Source organism: Ambystoma mexicanum, chromosome 2q, assembly GCF_040938575.1.
Source record: "Ambystoma mexicanum isolate Mex_15411 chromosome 2q, UKY_AmexF1_1, whole genome shotgun sequence".
Classification (NCBI taxonomy): domain Eukaryota; kingdom Metazoa; phylum Chordata; class Amphibia; order Caudata; family Ambystomatidae; genus Ambystoma; species Ambystoma mexicanum.
In genome coordinates this window covers 365,720,518-365,740,720 of record NC_090924.1, presented here as the reverse complement: position 1 = coordinate 365,740,720, position 20,203 = coordinate 365,720,518, and the positions used below count along the sequence as shown (strand labels likewise).

Here is a 20,203-nt window from a genome sequence, read left to right as displayed (position 1 = left end):
GAAATAACAGGAGCCAGTGTGGCAGCGTGCTCAATGATGCAAGGACGTGGTAATGCATTCATTGCAGGGTTGTGCATGCACGACGGCGGGGAGGAGCACAGCGGTGACTAGCTTGCACAGCCAGTTGGGCCAGGAGTTAGGCAGTAATGTCACCTTTGCCCAACCAGCTGCTCCCGCCCAGCCGCTTGGATAGGTTACAGGGATCAAAGAGGAGATGGAGGACAGCGAGTAGAAACCAAAATGAAGCCTGGCGAAAGCGTGGGAGGGGCAGGAAGGGAAGGAACAGGGGGGTGCTGCCTTTCAGCAATTAAGTACAAGTCCAACCTGACAACATAGTAAAGAACAGGTCCCAGCACAGACTCGCAAACTACTAGGAATTTCACCTGGTAAAAAACCAACAAAAGAACCTTTTCCCTCGGTTGCTGGTCAATTACAGAGCAATAAAGCGCCAGTAAAGACGAACATCCAGGCAGTCTGCCTTTGTTGCCAAAATACAATGTAGCGTTTTCCTGGTGATAGAAAAGCCGGCTGGTCCCAGTCAGGGCCGGTCACACAGTAGCAAAGTAATAACTCTTGCCTAACAGCAAGACTTCACGCCTGCAGAAAATCATAATGGGGAACTGATGCGCGAGACCAACAAGTGTGGAGGAACATCTGCATACAAGTCTGACTATGGGGAACAGGTCTGACCAGGCAGGAGGGGGAGAAGGGACAGACGCCGAAAACACGCATTAATGGTCACATAATGCCCTGTTCCAATGGTTCTCGACACAAGACCAGGCACACCTTTAAGTGCCCACAGCTCACCGACCATTTTATTTTACTGGCGATACGCACGCAAACGTTTGCAGAACAAAAGCTGGTTTGTGTTGTTACGGGGCACTCGGTAGGGCGAGATGGCAGGGAATGACCTGGTGTGAAGTGATGTGGAGAGGGCACATTTTGAAGTTGGCATGGGGAAAAAAAAGACAACCAATCACATTACTTTTGAATAAAAATATTTCAGATTATCCCAGGGCATGTTACATAATATAGAACAAAATAAGTAATATCGTATACACGAGGCACCATAAGGGCTAACGTTAGGGATACAACTGTGAGCTATTACTCTAACAAGGACATAGGCCTAGACATGGCTTTAAGTGGGCCGGGGTCGAGCCCAGGCAGGCTCAGAAATCTCGTTCTGAGGAGGGGCCATTGCCGGGGCTCACTAATCTCCCCTGCCAGCCCCGGCCGCTAGAGGACACAGCTTTTTTTTCTTAAGCCTGAAGCTCTCGCTCATGTGCGAGAGCTTCAGACGTAAGAAAAAAATGCCTTCCATCCATAATGGTGGTGCCGGCACCCGCAAGGCATCCCTTCAAGCAAGAGATGCCCATGTGCCGGCGCCACCCTTATGGGGAGAAACGTGAGGCCGTTGGTAGCAGAGGCCTTTTTATCCAAATACTAAAGCTCCTGCGAAGATGCGGGAGCTTCAGGATTTTGGAAAAAAGGCCTCGGCTTCCAGCGGCCTCACCTTATTAGCCTTAATGGTGACAATGCCTCTCCCCAGCTGGCGGGGGGCAGCACCACCATTAGGCTGAAAAGGTGAGGCGCTGTCCCCTGCCAGCCAAGCCTTTAGAAAATAAATGCAGAGATTAGCACCCTCTTCCCCACGGGCGTAATTTTAGGGGGGCACAGGGGTGTTTGTCCCCCCAACTTTCATGGCACACCATTTTGTCCCCATTCATTTGGATGGGGCATCTTTTCTTCAGAAGTCATGTGCCCCCCCAACTTTTTCAGCAAGGTTACTCCACTGCTCTTCCCCACTGGGGAGAGGGTGCTGATCTCTACAAAAGGCTGCCTGGCAGGGGTGCCTGTAGCCCATTGAGTCCGGGCTCGTCAAGAGGGCGTGGCCCAACGTGCCCGCATGCGACCCTCGCCATTAGGCCATGACCCCATGATGAGCCCAGGCTCATTTCTGAGTCCCAATTAAGGCACTGGGCCTAGAGGATATTACAGGGCCTGCGGTAGCAGTCCTGTAGTTATGGTTAAGTTGCTCAACTCATGGAAAGAGCACTTTTTGTGCGGCTTAGAACTTGGTGCTTTTTCAACGAATCCTCACCAGACTTTGCACCAAAAAGTATATGGCCACCTCGGAATGATTGGTGCGGTTCTGTCCAGGGGGGGGCAAAGTTATAGGGGGGTCCCAAAAATTTAGAAATCCTCAAAGACACAACTGAAATAAAACGTTGCTTGCGCCTACAGCCCAAACTGCTGGTCGGATTTGTACCAAACTTGCGCAAGGAGCAGTGGATTGGTCCAGAAAGTGTGCTTTTTCAAATTTGGTGTTAATCCGTCCAGTGGTTTTGCCAAAAAGTACTAAAAAAGCGTGATATCTGGGTCCGGTCAGGAAACACAGATATCCTGATTCCGAGTACGCAGACACCCCCTGGACCAATCAGAGAGCAGCGTGTCATTTGCAGACATAATATGCACCTGCTGATTGGTCAATTAAAAACATAAGGTGCATCAAAAGTTTTCAAACGGCCACCATGTTGGATTCTCAAACAGCGCCCATAATCCGTGAACATCGTGGTAAAACATTAAAAAAAAAAAACACTTCTCAAACTGCGGAGGTGAGGGTGATGAGAATGGGATAGGAAATGGCAATAAAAAGCCAAAAATCTGGTGTTTTTACATCTCCGAAGTCCACGAACATCTCAGGTGTTCGGGAAAATCCATGCATATTTCTGTGTTACAGGGACAGTGAAAAGCAGTTTATGGATGGCTTATAACTTTGGCGCCACCCAATGAAACTGCATGCTATTTTCAATATCATTTTAGACCTGAACCAGAATGGTTCTGCAAAGATTGGTGCTGTTTCGCCAAGACGGTGGGCATAATTAAAGGTCCCACAATATTTGAAAGGCGTATCGATTTGGTGCCGTTTGACGAATCTGCACAAAAGTTTGAAAAAAGATTTTAGACCCAGATTTGAATGATTTTGAAAGGTTTGATGGGATCTTGTTAAGAGGGGGCAAAATTAGAGGTGGGTATCAACATTTTTGGATGACATATAACTTTGTTGAGTTGACGAATCGGCACAAAAGTTGTCCGAAAGATTATAGACACAACCTTGTATGTTCGTGCTAAAGTCTATATGGATTTTGTCAAGTGGGCACTAAATCATAGGACTAATTTTTGTATGTACATTTTGACACTTTTCTAAAAATTAAACATGGACGGATTTGCAGCAAACCCATGCATGGACCATTGGCAAGGACCTCAAAGCATGGTTTTGCAGATGTGTCCATGTTTTATTTTTTGAAAAGTGTCATAATGTAGGTACAGAAAACAGTGATATACCTTTGGCTACTGTGGTATAGCCTATGGCCACGGGCAGTGGCCAGGTTTTCCGTGGCCATGACCCAGACAATATGGCTACTGGCCATGACCATGAGGGACCGGCAATGGGGTTAAAGTTGGCATGGCCACCAGGGAGCATCTATGTGGCAATGTTTTTCGAAATCGGGATAGGTTTGAAGGGGAAAAAAAAAACTTCTGCTCCTGGCTACAGCCCAAAGTGCTGGACAGGATTGCAGCAAACATTTGCGAGGAGCATCAGCAAGGATCTCAAAGCATGGGTTTGCAAATCTGTCCTGCGTTTTATTTTTTTGAAAGTGTCAAAATGTAAGTACGAAAAATTGTGCTATAACTTTGGTGGCTGGGCAATGGGCCTGGCCCTGAGCAAGGATAAATGTGTGCTCCGATTTGCTTATTGGGGCGTGCGGCATGGCCAAAGCCCTAGGTTTGAATGGGAACAAATATTCTGCTTGCGGCTGCAGCCTGAAGTGCTGGACTGGATTACAACAAACCTGCACAAGGAGCATCAGCAAGGATCTCAAAGCATGGGTTTGCATACCTGTCCTGTGTTTTATTTTTCGAAAGTGTCAAAATGTAAGTACAAAAAAAAGTGATATCTAACTTTTGCTGCCTGGGCAATGGGCCTGGCCCTGAGCAAGGACAAATGTCTACTCTGATATACCTATTGTGGAATGTGGCATGTCCGGAGCCCATGCCCCATGGATTGTGGAAACTGGCCATGGATGCAAGCCATGAGCACTGGCCTTTGGTCACATTATGAGGGTATAGTGAGCACTGAACTTGGATGCAGGGTAGGTGCAGTGGGTAACGGGGGGTGGTTTGGTGTGGCTGGGGTCATGGTCGAGCCTCATGCCCAGGACAATTCAACCATCACTTGCATCCCCAGCATGCGCTGCTGGTAACACACATCAGTATGCGTTGCAAAAAATATGTTTGTTAAAGGAGGTTTACAGTTCTTTGATATATGTTAAAAGGGGATTTATTAATTACCTATATAAAGTGTTGTAACATCATAAAACATGTTCATTCATAAAAACCTATGAAATTCACAGAAAAACGTTGGTAAAGGGACGTAATGGTTACAAATAAAACCGAAACCCGCCAGAAATTCAGCAGTTATGGTAGGCTAAGCAACCAAAACTCACGCCACCACCGTGCACTGCCAAGACTAACACCCAGGACATGTGCTCGTATTCCATATGCTCTTATTGCACGTGAAAGCTCATGTGGCTGAATTGAAAATTGTGGTATGTATATCCTTTAGTATTAAATCCATCTGAATGTCATGAATGTCATGCATGTCATCATGTACACAATATTTGTAATTTACCTGCTATTATGAAGAGCTCAGTCCTGAAGATGGAATCTTTTTCCGAAATGCATTGGCTTATGAGCCATCACTGCTGAGAATGCTTTTTGCCTTCTTGAACAATGATGAAAAGTTTTTTTCGAAAAGCACTCATGTACTGATTTCACAATTGGCCAACTAGCAGAAAACAAATCTGATGAATTTTGCAGCTTTTTTACAAGAGCATTCTGTGAGCGCCTGGCCTACTAAAGTGTTCCACTTAGTTATTTGTGCACGTCTATTGCGATCCCTGTGTCACCGGATCCTCAATACTAAGCACCTCTTTTAAGCAAACACAACGATACCTTATTGCTTTTTCTAAATTCATCAAGTTTAATATTTACATTTGGTTGTGCCCACCTACATCGAACACACTTGTTCACACTGTCACACACATGGTCCTTTTCTAACGCTGTTGCCAGAGGACAAGTGTGCAGAGTGGCACAGACATTGCGCCACTGTCAATTCCAAAATGTCCGCGCGTACTGTCCTCATGGTACAGAGCGTCACTTCCTGGCCAGGAAGTGACGTCTTGGTAAGGTCACTTCCTGGCCTATTGCGCTCCCCAAGAAACTCACTCAATAGTACCGAATGGTTACTTCACTTCCTCTCAAGCTGATGGGCTCATGCTAACCGTTGCCAGGCACAGTTGCTAGGCTTTATTGCAAGGGACCTTAAACAGTCAGGCAGGTGTTATGGTTCAGAAGAACAACAGGTCCCTCCACTAGCCCTGGGGATGTAGCAGGAGGATGCCTTCCTCAGTCTTGGGGGTCAAGCAACTTTTCAAGTTGCAGCAAAGCAGCTCTTCCCCAGTAAAGCATGAGGATAATTTTTCCTCAGTTGTCACGAACTGAGGGTGCCACAGCTTGACATTAATAATTTAAAGAAGCAATGTGGCAAGCAAACACTATCTTACCTACTTCTTGCATGCATCACCTCTAGCCTACGGAATAAGGACCCCCAAAATCGCCTAGGATTAAAAAAAGCTTTTAATTTAACATGCACATTTGGTTTATTACACAAACTGTGCAGACAAACCAGCAAAAAATGAATGATTAGCACCCCCACCGTGTTGTCAGGCACCTCTCAGTCAATGAGGAAGCTCAGAACGGGTTATTTACCCAAGGGTAATGTCTGTGTTCTAAGCTTCTTTGAAAAGATGAGGCCACCAACTTCCGAAAGCCGGCAAGTACGCCCAGCCCAGCCCCGCACCCCTTTCTCCCTGCCCCACTTAATTGCAGCTTCCTTGCTCCTCGTGGGTGCCAGGAAAACTGTGTTCCCGGTGCAGTCCAATTGCGGTAATGCCTCAATTGAAAGGGAGAAGGGACTACGATTAGTTCCCTTCTCCATGGCGGCCATCTTGTTTCAGACTTTTAAAAAACAAATTTAAAAACGACAAACATGCCTTTTCCGACTTTAAAAAAAAAGCTATTTGCATCCTGGTAAAACCTCTATGGGCAGCGGCATTACTGGGTCTAGTAATGCACAGGGGCTACCATTGAGTAACTGTGCCCAGGGCATTATTTGACCCAGTAATGCCCTTGCACGCTGGGGTTTATTGCTTAAATAAACAAGCATAGCAAGGCAAGAAATGATAAAATACATAACCACATCTTTCCAATAATAACAGTAACACATTTGTGAATTGTTATTGTTAATTACATACACATCTCTATTGGATAGCTCACATGTTAAATGCTTTCATGTGACATGCAGCAGCATAAACTTTGGAAGCCTCAATCCCTCGACAGAGGTGAAGGGGCGAGACTCATCCCTTCACCCTTCCAAAATCCCAAAATTGAGTATCATTCAGTTGTGTAATACAATTGACTGCTATTAAACAGCTTAGAAGCTGGAGGAATCCGGCATGAGGAACTTTACAAGAACACACATTTTGATTGCAATGTTCCACTTGATAGCAGTCCTCATATTTAAAACCTAATAAACCATCTCAACAGGAACAGCATTTATTAGTATGGACACAGTCTCCTCAATCGCAGCACCATCCATGTTTAACCAGGCTATCGGGGGAAATGTACATTCTTCATACATTTCCTTACATTGTAGCAGCAGCAAGTGCATTAAGGTTTAGACTCCAGTTCCACACACTGCATGAGCCCATTTCATATGGTGCTTTTTCCCCCTCAAGCCTAATAACCTTCTTTGTGCCTCGCTGATTAGCTGGGATCAGCTACTGGTATGGCTGAGATCCCTCCCGCTGCACACGCCCGAGACACCGATTTCTTAGTGAAGCTACTAAGATCATTATCGAGGGCCTCTGAAGTTATGGTAGACCTCACACACTGGCTCATATACCGGAGCCTGGTTTGACAGGTTGGACACTATATAAAGGTGAACCCTTTCTTGATTTCACCCGATATAGTTGTGAGTAAATCGTTGGCATTTCCGAGTTGGCGAAGAAGACACCATCGACCTCAAATTTCCCAATTAGTTTGCAAAATCAAAAAATATGGATGCAGCACTAAGCCAAGTGATCACAGTCCCAATCACAGTCCAACCAGTTGGGTCAAGGCGACATTTGTTAACCCACGAACATGTTGAGATGCAGATGAATGCGTCATTCATATTGTTGGCCCCACTGCCCCCTCTATACCATAGGAATGAAAGGAGCACATCATTTATGATGTCTGTCCCCTCTCCACCGCTATACCGCAAGTAAGAGAGGTGCTGCTCACTGAGACAACCCTACCACCCTTACCCCAGAGAGATTGAAGAAGATCTTAATCTGCAAGCTCTAGCAGACGTGGACATGCTGTTACCAAAGATGACGAAAGCAAATGACGTCACTGCAGAAAACGGACACACGATTAGACATGAAGCAAATACACAGGACACAAGGTCATATTGCACTTTGACATGAAGAATGTTCTCAGCATTCAATAGACACTAAAAGACATAATTAATGTATACGCTGAAACGCAAGATGCGTAAGAATACACATAATACTTGCTTACTGCATAAACGCAACAGTAACGAGTGGCCATTTTGGATAAAAATGGATTTTGCAGCCAACGTTGGAATGAATGGCAAGCATCAAAGAATCCTCAAAGCTGCTGGAAGAATAGACTTGCTGAATTAGCTAAAAACACAGATCCGAGCAGACCAGATGGTAGCTGCACAACTCCTGCCAAGGTTACGGTAGAAAAGGGAGGTTTGTGCTAGCACTGAGTAGGGCAGAAGATAATTCCCAAGTGCAGGGCACATTTCTCTTAGATCAAGTAAATAAACAAACCGCCCTTGAAGACGAGGTGCCCATTAAGGCTTAATATTGGAAGAAAAGAAGCTTGAAAAATATCTAGTGGACAGGAAATCTAAAAAACACCCACATTAAAAAAGGCTAAAATCCTAGTAAAAGATGAGCACAACAGTTCAAAACATGGTCTCACCACAAGTGACTTGTGGTGAGAGAACAGGGGCTATTCATTAACTCCCGACACAGATAGACTGAGGCATTCACTCCCCTCAAATTCTCAGAGCAGCAAGACAAAGCCTATTTCAAAGATAAAAGTCCCGGCTCGTAGCCTAGGAAATCAGAGATGGTGTGTTATAATTGGGAAAAGCAGCACCTTGATCTCACTCTCCCTACCAGTATTGTTGCTCATGTTCTGATGAACTGCCAAGTAGTCAATGTTGGCAAAGCTGATGCCAACCAATCATAATTCTCAAATGATGTTTTGCAACTGTTGCATGAGCAATCAAGTAGCGTAGAGATGACATGCATTCACCATTATCAGTTCAGAGGGGGCCTCAGGATGAGACATCAGATAGAGCATGACCAATTAGAAGACTAGCCTGTATACATTACATACATAGATGATTCCCCTCACTAGTGCCACCTTCCTGTAGGTTGTTGTAACAGATTGTGATGGGACGTCAGTTGTGACATATTTAATGTTTTTGAACCGTTGTCCAGCTCTAAGACGCTGAGAGCGTGGAATTTTCTCATGTTCATTTCTGTCACTGTTTTATATGGATGGTTAATAAAACAGGCCTTTGTCCATTACTTTGACTCTTCCGTTTTTGGGTGCGGGATTTCCCGGCCTGCATGTTCTGCTAAGGGCTGGGACTCTCCCCCCACCATTACAAACATTTCTCCAAAATGTCCATTTGAAGGGGGACTGTTCCATCAAGCCTCTTGGGCACCAGAGGCCCACCCAATCACCTTCCCATTATGTACCTTTACCCAAGGTGCAGTGCTTAGTTCACCAAGCCAGGATGGTTTCAAAGAAGCTGCAGATTTAAGGGTCTAACGTATGTGAGCACACTTATCACACTCCAGAACGTGCTTCCCTAGAGCTCCCTCCCTTGACAGTCTTTTCTTTCTGCTGCAATTCAGTTTCTGTGGGTTCCCTTAAAGGGTCTTTGCTCCAAGTTGCAGGTGATGTCTGGGTGGGCACTTATCAGGGAGGGGCTCAGAGCATATTAGGAGTCTAATTATCACACCTCTTGCGTTATCTGGTTTCCCCCAAACAGCAGGTTGGTAGGCATCGTTCAGATGCCCCATGAAGCACTTTAAACTGTGCTGGATAAACCTTGACATTTCTTCTAAATAATGACACTGGTTTATGGAAAACGGTTTGAGAAAAAAACAACAACTCAATCACTAATAATTTCCCATTGTCTATCTTTGCTTCAATTTTGAGGCAGGTACAATGTTCACCGACACTTTTTTTTAATTAAGTCAAACAAAATAGAACATAGCCGAAAATGTCTGCATTTTGCCTCTCTGCTGTGAGCACATAATAATCACAGCAAATTGGTGTCAGGCACAAAAGTCTCTGCTTTCAAATGGTTCTTCCAGGGCAGATTGGTCTACAGGGAACTCTGGAGATTTCCCAGTGGACTTTTCACCCTGGGCCTCTTATGTGTGGTTAACTATTTTATTTTCATAGGTTCTCATAGTAAAGGGTTGGCTCAAAATGTCTAATATGTCGTATGATGAATCAGCTTCCGGGGTGCCAGTGGTCCAGGGGTGAATATCAATTTCAAACCATCAATCAGCCCTACCCCTCTAATACACCAGAAGGGATCCAGTCAAATTGGAATAACAAGCAAATTATAAACCTCCTTGTCCAATTTTGGTAACTTGGACGGAATGGCAGGCTTATCTCCAAAAGGTCGTGGATCTTTGGTTAGTTGCAACACAGCGAAAATACAATTACCCAATGATAAAAGGGACTGTCCAGTCAAGGATATATCAAAAATATCTACTTTATTTATATCACAACAGGCAGTATATGGCAATTTAAATGTAACAGAAATACCAGTTATATTCAACATACACCTAATAACTGTGTATCCTTGTTATCTAGGCAAGTTCCTCTTCCCCAGATTCAAAGCAGAATTTTCAATCAAAGGATCAAACAAGAACGTTTCTTTTTGTAGCCATGTTCGGACCATAAAGTTCTTACTCCAAAAGTCTTTCACTTGGACTTTAACAAAGATTCAACCAGACAAAAAGCCTTTATCTCCCCACATGTAGATAAAAATTCACCACAACGTCTTCTTAAGAACACAAAGCACTTTCACAATTCTTCTGAATCAACAACAATGTTTTGTCAGGATGATTCCACCACAAAACACTAGTGGCCTCCACAACCTTCAACCACAATGCAGTACTTCAATGATTTCATCCTGGTCCACTAACCTGCCAGGACTACCACTAAAAGATCCCTTTGCTGGAATATTCTCCCGTCAGGACAAAATCTCCCAACACTACTGCAAGTGCTCTGTGGTGAGGTTTACTTCAGACCTTTTGGAAAGTCTTTGACTTACAACATCGAAATTCACAACTTCGTCTGGGAAGACATGATACAAATTGGTGCTGTTTGTTCCATTGTTGTATTTGCCAAATGCAATGCAGGTTATGCTCCTCTCCTCCTCAATACTTTCTACCAGGAGGGCTTCTCTCGTGCCGCTCTAGTTTTCCCACTTTCACATCAAACAACTGCTGACAATGTTTCTTTATTACACTTGCCACTCTTTGGCTTAGGCAATGCTTGTTGACATCTTGCTCAACTATTGCCTCTTCCTTAATCTGGCAATAATGGTTACAATATTTCTGCAATAATGTTTTATTTTCCCATGTGGATTATATGCTTTTTGAAGTATTATCCCATCTTAACTTTGGCAGTGGTGGTTATAGTTCGCTTGCTACAATATTGCCCCCTCTTTGTCTTGGCAATAATGTTGGCATTCGTAGTAATGATTATAACCGCTTTTCTTGTCTTTTTACAAAGTTCCTATTACGCCAGTGTGACTTCTTTATATTAGTTCGGTATTCAAAATTATCATCAGCAGCCAGCGGTCGATTACGGAGCGTAACGGGATTACCCAACAATTGTAAACTCATTGGTTTCTGCACATGTCTGCTCGATTAGCTGCCACTGCTCCTTCTGCCTCTTCTGCCTCCAGCAAAACAAAAGAAGTGATGGCTGGAAGGCTTAGTATTAATCTTAATCTCTGGCATTGCTCTGGGCAACCCTCCAGACCATTGTCCATCACCTGCCAACCCATTACAAAATGGGAAAGACCATATGCAAATCAGGCGTGGTCCCACCGCAAATGGGGCAGTCCAGCCCGAACTGCTTGGTTACATCCCTCCTGCATGAGACCACAAGCATTCCCAGACAGGTTTCAGCCTAAGTGTGCCTCATTCAGTGAGGTGTAGCTTGGGTCTCTAGGTCCTGCAGGGACGGGACCAACATCTGGGCACACCAGTCCCACTGAGGGTGACTACAGCAAAAAAACAAAAAAAAAATATACTAAAATAACATTACAGAGAGAACCGATATTACCAGACAATGGTAAACTCACCGGTTTCTGCACATGCGTCCGTTCGATCCGCTGCTGCTGCTCGTTCTGCCTCCAGACTGCATTAGTCTTTTCCTGTGGCTTGTGCCATTTGGGAAAGGAGCCCCTCTCGCTCCTAGTGCACTTTGCAGGCTTCTCTGACAGAGTTTAAGATGGGAGTCAGCTGTGGATATCAGGCGGCAAGACGGTTCAGCAAGCGATATTAGGCAGCAAGACGGTTGAGCGAGCAAAGCTCGACGAACGACTGCAGGCTGGCCTACACGCCGGCTCAGGGTCAGGAATCGTCTCAGTGCTGGTCGGCGGTTCCCAAGCATTAGTCAGATGACTGTGTCTTAACAATGGTCAGCGTTGCAGTTCGAGGTACTATACTTGCTCAAAAATGTCCTTTAAGGCAGATGTCGATATATGCTCGCCAAGGCACTTCTCCCAGCTTCCTCAAAGGGCTTGTGTCATCCTTTAAGTCAGGCGGCCCACAGCTGTGGAGTGTGTTGTAGGCAGCTGCACTGTCCTTGGTTGTAGGTTCAGAGCCCTTCTGGCACTTCCTACCTAGGAAGCTTGCTGCAGAGCCTAGCAGGACACGCTGTGTGCTGGCTGGGTACCGGTTCTGGAGCAGCTGGAGGGTCCTCAGAGTTCTGGATCTCCCTCTGCTCCCTGGGAGATGTTTCGGGGAGGGATCATGCTTTCCTCTTTGGAAATCCTGGCTTTCTTTCACTGGCGGAAGATGTAAGGCAGACTGTCCCTTCAGCCGGGTCGAAGGATGAGTTTTTCTTTCCTACTTCTTGTGACGTCTTCAGATGATCTGCCAGAAGAGGGGTTCAGTCCTCTTTTAATGGGCCACATTGATTGGTGTAGACCAAGATCTTAATTAACCAAACCTGGGGCCCCTGCCAACAATGTCCTGTATGCATGAGGTCATACTATACAAAAAGGGTTTTCCTGCAACGACAAACCTTGGTCATTCAGGAAAAGTACATAGCGAGAACAAAGCATGGACCAGTGAATCAGGGTGACAACCCACTATTCTCAATTAGTACACATTGACTTTGTATTAAATAATTCACATATAAACATCAATCTGATTGTCTTAAAAAAAAAAACAGTTCTTTTAATACAAAAACAGTCACAATTCTTCCACAACTCCATATTCTCCCTCCATCATTCATGCATACATACATGAAACCCGAACAGTCTATTTTTCATAGTGAAACAATACCAAATGTTACACAGTCATTTCATCGTCCATTTTCTCTGACCCTGTCCTTATTACAAATGTCATACAGTTTGTTAAAAATTTCCAAACAGTTTGTGTGGTCTTCGACACATGTTTCGGTGAAATAGATACGATGTTCTTTTCTTCAAGCCCTTCCCCAGGATGTGAGGCAAAATCTAATTGTCCCGCCTCTCATGGACCGAGAAAGCCATTTTAAATCCCCATGTAACAACTCCAGGGATACAGATGGATGTAATGGAATAAATCCTTCTCTGGTGCCTAGTGTCCTATTTTAACTAGGTCAAAGCCAGAGTAACTGCAAAGTCGTTTCTGGATAGGTATCTTCTAGTCACCACTCATAACAGACATGCAACCTTCGTTTCTGTCTTCTTTCAAGCGAGTCTCAGGCCAGTGAATAAAGCTTTCCAATGTGATTTCCTTCAGTCACTACAAGTCATCAGAGCTGTGTTCTTAATGTCTCAGAAAACGCCACGCTTATACTCGACCCTCCAGACGGTATAAAGTCGCATCTCCACTCCGCTTCTGGAGACGAGTGGAGAGGTGATTTGATACCGTCTGGAGGCTCGAATTCCTCACATGGGCCCACCTTCAAAAAATTATTTTTAGGGCTCCTTTTGGTTCCCAGTCCACTTGGGGCAGCAGAATTTGGGCAATTCTGCTGCATATCTAGTGTTCAGGCAGCAGAAATCAGATCACTTTTTAGCCAACCCATGTCCTGTTCCTCTTTACAGGGATCCAGCATAAAGTGTTGGGCGTTAAATGCGGTCCTCCGACATTGGGCCAAGCTGCAGCTCGCAGGTTCGAATCCCCCACTCAGCTCTTCCACCCTTCGATAAACTGATATTAGTAACACCTTTTTACATTGTGACAGTGGTTAGAAGTTAGAGAAATATTTTGTAGTGGGGGGGCGATCACAGCTGGTGTTTCTATGTACCACATTTCTGGCAGGATGCTGGCATGTTGACAGCACCGTTTTCATGGTCAGCAGGAAGTATCTCTGTGCTACTGAGACAGCAGCACATTGATTGATATGTATTGGCAGCGCCCTGGTAGTATTTTTGCCTAAAATCTCAGCCATCCTGCTTTTTAGGAGCATTTTTTCAACAGGGCCACACCTTTTCAGATTGGCTCCGTTTCTGTTGTGGCCAGTAGCAACTAGTCCGTTTTGGAAGCTGGGAATAGGGCCACAAAATGTGTTTCATGAACTAGCTAACAAGTGGGCTTTCAGGCGCATTTGTTGACTCTTTCCACGCCCCATGCCGCCAAGGCATTTTTAAATAATGGCTCGAAATAGTACATTTTGCAGTACACTTCTCAACGATTACGTTACAAGCCATATTCGTGTACAATCGGTTCTGTAGGTGAACATATGAACACATTCAATAGGCGCCAAGCCACCAAGAGTACACGGGAGCATTTTACAAAACAGGTCATGGTGCTTTTGCCCACAGCATATGCCAGTATTGCCATTGTAATGACATTTCCATGATGCATGTGGCCACAGTCTATGCCATGGATCTGCAACCTTTGGCTCTCCAGATGTTTTGCACTACAACTCCCATCAGCCCTAGCCAGCACAATCAATGGGGAGGAATCGTGGGTGTCATAGTCCAAAACATCTGGAGAGCCACAGGTTGCCGAACCCTGGTATGCTATCGAGCTTTTAGGTCAATCTACTCAGTGCACTTCCATATCCAACGTATTGCAACATTCTATTAGCCCCATGCTTCTAAAATCCAAGGAATTTTAACTCAAAACGTGCACTACTACATGTAGCTTAACTCTGTTTATGCGTCTTTTCCTTGAAAATGAATGGTTGGCTCTCTGTCTTTCCATGTTCAGACACACAAAGGTTGTTCTGATACATTTTACAATGAAATAGCTTCATGCAAGATTTAAAGTCTTGTTTGGAAATTGTCTGAATTCCATGTCCTCATACATAATGGACCATTAATTGTGCTGCTAGTCTGGAGCCCTTTGTCCTCAGTGTATAATATCCTGGAGCCTGTGGAATGCAAGTGCAACAGGTGTACTTTAAGTCAAATTTGGGAAAAGTTGCCGTTTGACAAAGCCGACTTCAAACACCACTTCCTTCTGCGCTGGAACATAGAGAAAACCTCTTTCAGCCGGTTGGACCATTGTTTCACCAAACCAGTGTTGGCGAAGGGAAGGCCGTCATAGATGCCAACCACTGAGAAAATAGACGCCGTCACCCTCGCACACAGGCTCCAAAAGAGGGCCAGCACAGCACCAAGCTCCAAAGTCGGATAACGTTCTAGTAAAAGAAGACATCTACCACTTCAGAACCTCGAGAAATGGGGAAATAACGGGAAAGCAGCAGAAAAAGCCTGAGAAGGACGTCTATGTGTGTACTTCTAGCAGCCATGGCAATTGTTAAGTTAGATCAAAGCAAGCTACCTTTGGCCGATGCAGAAGAATTCTGCTACATAGTCTCCCTTTAGCAGATTAGGTAATAGGACCATTGCTTCACAACCACAACCAAACACAGCAAAAGCCCCTGCAGAGCGCCGCTCTCTTCTCCAGCAAACCCTGTGAGTTCTAGTCTTCTCTCAAAAAGAGGCGTCCTGATCTGGGGCAGGGGTATGAAACCTGTGGCTTTCGAGAAGTTTTGTACCAGAACTCCACTGCTGCTGGCTAGGGAGTTATAGCCTGAAACATCTGGAGAGGCAAACAACTGTAGATCACAAATCTAGGGCCTTGAAAGATGTTTATTTAATTTTTACAGTTGTAAAGCGCAATAGCAGCCCAGATGCATTGAGGGCGCTGTTGAAAGAAAGTGTCTTAGTTACAAGGAAGACGCTCAGGGTTACAGTGAAGCACATAGCATTACAATGTAGACTGTAGATGTTTACAAAGGATGTTTACAGGTTAGATTATCATACAGTACAATGAGGGTTACACTGCAAAGAGTGAGTAGTAGAGTATGGCACAAGCCAAAGCTATTCAGCCAGACAGGGCCCGGTTATACAAACAGCAGAGTTTGTATAGCTTTCCGGAAAGCTATGTGTGAATCTATGCTTCTGAGGCGGGGTGGTAAGGAGTTCCAATGGGTCACAGCCATGACAGGGAAGCTGGAGCCTCCGGTGCGAATCCTCTGCGTGTTAGGAATGGTGACTTGAGGGAAACTTGCCTTGCTCTTTGAAATCTAAAAGCTCATCCGAGTGGAAGGTTGATGCAGCCTCTAGGCCCATCCTCCTCCATCATCTCTACTTGCCGTTCTACTGCAGGCGCGTGCCTGGACACTTCGGCATTGGGCCCCATAGGCCCTTGCCCGACAAACCTCGCTGCAGGGAGATCACTCCGCTGGTAACAGGTACAGGATAAACGCTACTTCCATTTAGATTTGCAAATGGCTTCGGCGAGAGGTCTCAGCACTAGAGGTGCCTGATCGCACAGAAACACAGCCCTTTCCCCCAGATTACAAAGTAAGCCCTCCCTGCCCAAAAGGGAAGGAAAGACAGGTCACACAACCACTTCACACCCTGTGATTTCATTTCTGCCAGGTGCTCCGATGGCCAGAAATCACAAGGGTGGGTCGAGGGGCGATGTGGCGCCCCTCCTCTTCCAGGTAGTGAGGCTTCCGAGGCTCTGCAGGGTGATCCCCCCTGGCGCAGCTAAATCTGTGCCAGCATTTGCAATGATTGCTCCTGCGGCGGCAGAAGTAGAAGGCTAGAATTTGAGTTGGAAATATATCAAATCCATTATACAGCCCAGGCGTGTCTGCCCTATATTAGACTGATGAAGCCCATCGCTGATTAAAATGCAGTGAAGAATGGCATTATGGGAACGTCTTACCTTCCACCAGCCAATCCAGAAACAGGAATCGTTTTGGGATCGGGAGGCAACCGGAGAACATTTTCCTTGACTTCTGCCGGGACAGGTCCACCTTTGGTGCTACCCCAGAGGCAAAACACACTGCACAGGCTATGCATGCACAACTAACTGATTGATGGATTCATGACATTTCTATATCGCTGCAATACCAAGCCCCAAACTGCTCTTAAATTGAGAAAGCAGGGAATTGTCCACTGTCCTTCCCAAGAGCAAGGCATTACGCAGAGCAGACCAACGCCCACCTCTGGAAGGCAACCTGAATGTGGGAAGTTTTAGCAACAATCGCTATGTGCTTCTAGGCACACGCCTTGGAGTATAATGTGCAATGTTATCAGCAAGGTAACTTGCAGATGTGTTGGCAAGATCAGCAAACAGGGTGTTGTCAGGGTGCAACCTAGACTGGATAGCCGCGCTCACCACTATGCCTACGGAATGGAACAATCCAAGGCACAGCTGCTTCCAGCAGCAGTCACCTGTGGCCAGCACCTCACAATCATGCGGTTTCTTCTTAGGTAACCGGTCTTTGCATTGTGCGCACCCAGCGGATAAGGCACACTGAAGGGTGCGCCGTGGTGCAGTGGGACTTCCATCACTTTCACGCTTCCTTCGATGATTAGGACAGTCCTCACCCTGTTTTCTGGTCTAATTAATTCTGAAGGTAATGTCGTACCTTGAGCACAACCTCTTGCACGTGATAAAAAGGTACACAGTCTCAACCACTGTCCTTGCGTCAACATTATTCAATGAAGAATCGCTGGACAAAGGTGCGGTCCCAGCCCTTCAATTGTGCGATAGGGTAAAGAGCGTGGCGGCCCAAAGAGAACCTCGGGGAACTCCGAGAGGGAGATGGGTGGTGGGGTCACAGGCGACTGGACTTCAAGAGATGGGTCATGAACGGCCCCAGAGGCGAGAAGAAACCCAGGCGAGTGCAGCGTCTTGGATGTTGCCATGGGAGAGGGTAGCAAGGAGCGAGGGCTCGAAAACCGTTTCAATGGTCATTGAGAGGCCAAGCTGGAGGAGGACAGTGGTGGAGTGAGGAGGGGTTGGAATGATGTGAAGTGGCAAGAAATGTAGAGTTGTGGGTGGGTGCCATTTGCACGGAGTACCGGCCTCGTAATTAAGATTCCAGGGGCGGGGGGGGAATTCACAGCCATCATTGGCTTCAAGGTAGCTGTGCGTCCGGCTAAATATCATACAATTAAGGACTTTGGGAGTAGTGGGGAAGAAGGGAGGCAGGGTGGGTAGTTTGCCAGGTTGGTAGGGTCTGCACAGGTCGTTTTGAGAATGGGTGGCACTGTGGCCATCTTAAAGCAGGCAGTGAAGACCCCAGTTTTTAGAAAAAGATTACAGAGGGCGGAAGGGGGCATAGGTAGGGGGTGAACGGTCTGATTGTTCGAGAGGATCAAGAGGGCGTAGGATCGCAAGCTGGATCGGCTTTCTGGAGATTGGAGACTAGGTCGACTGTTGAGCAAGGAGTGAAGGGGCCAAGAGAGGAGAAAGGAGAGGTGGGAAGGGGGAGGACAAGGCGGTGGGAGAGAAAGGAGGGTGATCATGGGGTCTCGGACCTTGAATACAGAGCCAGCTTTAGGGGGGGGTGGAGCCGGGCGACTGCCTGGGGCGCCATGCCCCCCAGGGTGCCATTAGCTCCTGCCACGAAAGCTCGGGGGGAATCTTTCAAGGGGCCAGGGGCGCGCGGTGGGCGAGGGGGGCGCCAATTCGCCCAGGGCGCTGCTGCCCTTAAGGCTAGCCTTGCTTGGATACGTTAGTTAGGAAGTAGAGGGCAAAGTGATTATCAGACAGAGAGGAGGCGATTGTGGGGAGAAGGTGGGGCAGTGTGGGCAGGAGGGTACTAGAGAGCTTGCAGTGGTGGCAAGAGATAAGGCCGGATAAGTAGCTGAACATAGTGCCATTCAAAGAAGCAGTCAGATCAGAGAGGGTGCCATTATAGGAAGTCAAGAGTGAAGGGGAGCGTTCTTTCTGTCGCCTTCGATGTGGACCTTAAAATGTTGAGTCTCTAGGGGAGGCACGAATGGGGGCAAGGGCGAGCAGGCGGTACGGGTACGCATATGGTAGTGGTGATTGAAGGGAGAGCTTTGGGTGGAGGTCACGCCCCATGGTAGTCTGGCTGATAGAAGTAGTCAGGGCTGGAGTGAGAGCTAGAGGGTTGGACCTGATTTTGGCCAGGTAGGGAGCCAAGGACAGGTTGCGACTTCCTCCGAGGTGACAGGGAGTTGCATTTGCTACCAAACGAGAGCGGCCGAAAGGAGCCATATTTGAATGCGATTCAGAAGTGGAATGATGACATTCAGCGAAGCGCTCTCCCCAATGCCGATCAACACCTGTAAATGGCAGGTTCAAGAGTCGGGCCATTGCCAGCATTGTAACACAGTAGTAAGGGAAGATGAATTACACATTTCTTTTTCCCCCTTGTATTATAATGCACAAAGATATTGGTTAAGTGCAATTTGTTTCGAAAGTGGAATAAGAAGTTGTAAAGAAGCATTATTATATTGCAAGCACAAAATACATAAACATGTAGTTTTTGGGATTGCACATTTTTCAGCACTTTACCTGCACGTGAAAGACATTTTGTTTGCTAAAGGAAAAGGCAGTTCCTTGTTCTGCCATAATGTATTAATATCTTACGCTGACAATTAACTGGGGAAAACTCCGATGCCCACTACATGGAATTACAGTTCTCTGTTTCGCAAAGTGCAATTGTGTTTTTAATAGAAGTTTTCATTAGGTTAAAATCTGGATGACATTGACAATTTGTGTAAAATTGCTTAATTAGATTGTTTCTATTTGAGTCAATTTTAATCTCTTTCTTGGGGGGGATGAATAATTGATTTTAATCTAATCTAAATTGTAGGCATTGCTATTTAATTTTATATATTTGATTTGTTGTACAAAGTTTTTGGGGTCCGTTTGTACCCAAAATAAACTTTAATTGATGAAGAGGGAGCAGCAGGGGAGCGGGAGCAGCGTGTGGGCCGCGACGTTGAAGAGTAGGCACGAATGGTCCTATGGAGTGGGATCACTAGAGGTGAGGAAGGAACAGGAGGCTTAGGTAGCTTCCATGGCCAGGGCTCAGTTCATCACGGAGAGCAGTAGAGTAGGAATTCTTCATCAAGTTGGCGGCTGGTGGAGATTTTAGGAAGGTCGAAGCCTCCATGGGGTGTCGCGAATTGGCTTACAAATCCTGTTTTCCAGGTGCACTACCCGATGTCAACAGATATTTCCTGCTGCCCCACAGGCGACTGGGATCCTCACTGTCGCGATCTAAGGGAAGCACCTATCATCTTCTGAACCACGAGCGGGGAGGGTTCCTTCCCTCTGTTCCTGTGACCAGAGACGATTTAGCTTTCACAACACATTTAAATAAGTGGACATCTGGATGCTCTATGTCAAATAGCATTTGATGAAACCTGAACAATCCCAAACCTACCAAATCGTATACTCACGGAAGGGGCAATAGCCCAGTCAACGGTTTTCATGCGACGTAATGCACACAGCAGAGGAGGCAGAAAACGCATAGGACAAACCATACCGTGCTCTAGATAAGCAGGTTT

The 20,203-nt window shown here is 46.0% G+C and overlaps 1 protein-coding gene across 2 annotated transcripts in view; it reads right to left on the bottom strand.

Annotated features, from left to right (window-relative positions):
- SCNN1B (sodium channel epithelial 1 subunit beta) overlaps nucleotides 1-20,203 on the bottom strand; it is a 449,291-nt gene that overhangs the window by 364,372 nt on the left and 64,716 nt on the right. The gene's annotated exons all lie outside the window — the stretch shown is intronic.